This window comes from Parasteatoda tepidariorum, chromosome 6 (assembly GCF_982258835.1).
Source record: "Parasteatoda tepidariorum strain Cologne lab strain chromosome 6, Ptep-v5.0, whole genome shotgun sequence".
In the NCBI taxonomy this organism is placed as follows: Eukaryota; Metazoa; Arthropoda; class Arachnida; order Araneae; family Theridiidae; genus Parasteatoda; species Parasteatoda tepidariorum.
In genome coordinates, this window is record NC_141760.1 from 82,304,423 (window position 1) to 82,307,684 (window position 3,262).

Below are 3,262 nucleotides of genomic sequence, written 5' to 3' on the forward strand. Positions count from 1 at the left end.
TATTCTCGTTTCACTTACCAATTTCAAGATATAAATATGATTAAGTTGATATTAAATTTATAATAAATATAAATACGCAGTTTCACTTAATTTAAAAGCAGTTTCATAAAATTTTATAATTAGAACTGTAATAAAGTTTTACTTACCTACTACGGGTTTACTTACCTTAATAGTCACAAAAATATCAATTTTACAAAAAAAATTATTACTAAACTACATGAAACAATATCTCTCGTTAATTTTGATTATTTATTTCTATTGATGTATCTGCCACTGAACATTCATAAAAGAAACTTACATAAGCATTGCTTAGTAAATAAAAAAGACATTAAGTTTTCTCTTTCTTTTTAATCAGAATAAAATGTTCTTGGAGCTCTCATTATACCTATTCTGGCATTTCACCACTACCTCCCCAATGGGCTAGTTTTCCAACAATTGGCCATCTTTTCGATGAACTGAAGTATTCTTGCAGTTCAGGTAAATTTCCGATTCTTTCATGGTAAGCTTTGAGGTTCGGAAAGTCATCCAAAACTGTCTTTGAAAACAAGACACAAAAATCAAAAGCTTCATAAGCCAGAAAGTCTACGTAAGTGATATTATCGCTGACGAGGAATTTTCTATGCCCAAGAAATTCCGCATAAAGTTTCAACATACCAGGAATGGCGTTGAAAGCTTCATTTTGTGCTTCATCAGAATCTGTGTAAGCAACCTTCTGGAAAAAGAACATGCGAAGATCCGAGATTTGTTGTTCAACTAACGAGGCCCTTAGTTTTTCTTTTTCAGTTTCTCCTTCCAAATCATATACTTTAGCCAAGTACCTCAGAATTGCGAAACTTTGTGTCAACTTGACTTTATCATCGATATAATAAGGCAAATTTGGGAAATCCAAGCCTAAGGTGAACTTTTCTTTTTGCCATGTATCAGGATCTTGATACCTCTTGTCTTCGAATTTTACATTTTTGTAATGAAGTAGATACCGAATTGGTTCTCCGAGACCTCGTAAATCCCAATAAGCAAACGTGATTTGACTCATTTTTAAAAGAAAACGTTTAGAAATTTTGCTTGTGCGACTACTGTCAAAGATAAGCGCGTATGAGTTTATGATATCAAAATGATTTTGTTACTCTATAAAAGAGTCTTATCCCTAATATTTAACTTTCTTTAGTGCACTCCCACCACGTCTTTATTTCCTTCTGAGCGACCTCGAAAAAATTCTATTCAAAAGATTAGATAATTGTTAGTGTTTCATTTTGTTAGGATAAACTTTTACAATAAAGGACACTAGATAATTTTTTTTTTTGTTATTGAAGAGATTTTATGAAACGTCAAAAGTTATGTATTATTAATTTAGATAATTTTCGAAAATGAAATTAAACGAATAACTCCTCAAAAGCCTCTTCTGAAAATAAAATGATTTTAAGGACATTTTTTTAATTTAAAAAAAAACCGTAAAAATTTTCTTTAGTTGCATTTCAGCGTTCAGTAGATTGACCAACGCTCTATTTTTACGAGTGTAACAATCATTAATTTTCGGGCTAAAAATCACATCTTAATTTTTTTATTCTATCTTAGTCTCTTTGCATTTTTCTAGACTCCTTCGCATTAAGTTTTTACGCAGCAAAACAAAATGCAACGTAAATTAATGGAATCCACTAATTTCAACCATCAATTAATGGAGCCCACTGTTAGATGTCTAAAAGGGTCTTACGTCATCGACACACTCACATTTAGTTCTATAGAATTTTTTTTTTCTATTTTAAATTTATGGTCATTACATATATATAATAAGTAAATATGCTGAATTTCATTTATACGGGTATAAGAAAAAAAAGCTATTTTTTTAGAAATGTTTCTTTTTACGGGAACAATAATTTTAAGCGCACATTGTTGCGTACAATAGTAATTAGTTTTTTTAAACTTATTTTAACACTAATTATATGTCTCTTTATTTCTGCGCACCTGAATTGGTTCATTGTAACTGTAATATGTTATTTACCTTTCCAATGCACATAAGAGCTTGTTTTTTATTACCATAACACGAAAGTTATTGATGTTCAATGGTTAAATGCAATTCATCTATTTGTTCTTATAATAATGATATTCTTTTTTTTTTTATAATAAAGAACTGTTATTTAGTTTAGAATTATTATTTGGATCAATTCATAAAGATGTAATTAGATATCTTAATATCATTGAGACATTAGGAGTAATTTTCAGATAAACGAATATCTTTAAGCAAGCACATATGTAAGAGCAATTAATGATTAATCTTAATCGGTGTTCCTGATTATCGGATACCTTTTACATTTTTTTAATTTTAAATCATAAATTTCTCTATTAGATAAAATTTACATAAAACTAAATTTTAATGCCACTAGACAGTTTAATTCTTTATAGCAACAGGTTAACAGCTTTACGGTAAAAAAAAAATTCAAAAATTTTTGATTTAACATTTTTAAAAAAATGCAATTTAGAGAAGTTAGCTGCATAAAATTCCTATAGTATCAATTTATTGTTGTTCTATAAGAGTTATAACAATCTTTATAAAAAAAATAGATGGTGCTTTTCTTTATTGAATAAATAATGCTTTTCTTTCATTACTGTAGTAACTAAGTAATAAATGTGTGCTTAACTGTAGTTACTAAATAACAAAATGTGAATTTGTCATAAATGTGCGTAGTAACTAAATAATAATTCGTGGTTCAAAACGTCAATTTTAACCTATTATCAATAGACAAAAAAATGAGCTACATATATAGTAAGCTCTTACAGGTTACAAGTTACAGTTTTTCAGTCAAAAATTTCTTTTTAAAAAAGATTTTATTCTTATAATACTAAAAGAAAACACAAAATATTTTTAATTCAAAATAGAAAAAACTTCTTTGAAAAAAATGCGCTAAAAAGCAGCAGAAGTTTCAGAAAAAAGTTAGTTCTTATAAATATTTTTCATTATAATTTAGAGAAGTTAGCAGTATGAAATTCTTGCAGCATCATTTTAGTGTTGTTCTGTAAGAATTATAATAATGCTTGTAAATGGTGCTTCTCTAAAATAAATAATGCTTTTCCTTCACTACAGTAGTAACTAAATAAAGTATTCGTGTCACAAAACGTCAATTTCAACCTAATGTTTCAAGCTCATTTAAGCATCTAATCCAATAAGTGCAATTAAAAAAAAAAAAACTTTTTACTCGTGGAGATGTCCTGTTCACACCTCAGTTAGTTCATTGGTCTTATGATTACTCCGTATCTAATTTTGTATCTT

General features: G+C 27.9%; 1 pseudogene across 1 annotated transcript; it reads right to left on the reverse strand.

Moving 5' to 3' along the window:
- Positions 1 to 235: 235 nt before the first annotated feature.
- LOC107444884 (glutathione S-transferase Mu 1 pseudogene) lies at positions 236 to 1,200 on the reverse strand (annotated as a pseudogene). Its single transcript, XR_015434755.1, has one exon. The product of XR_015434755.1 is annotated as a glutathione S-transferase Mu 1 pseudogene (transcript).
- Between the last annotated feature and the right edge of the window lie 2,062 nt (positions 1,201 to 3,262).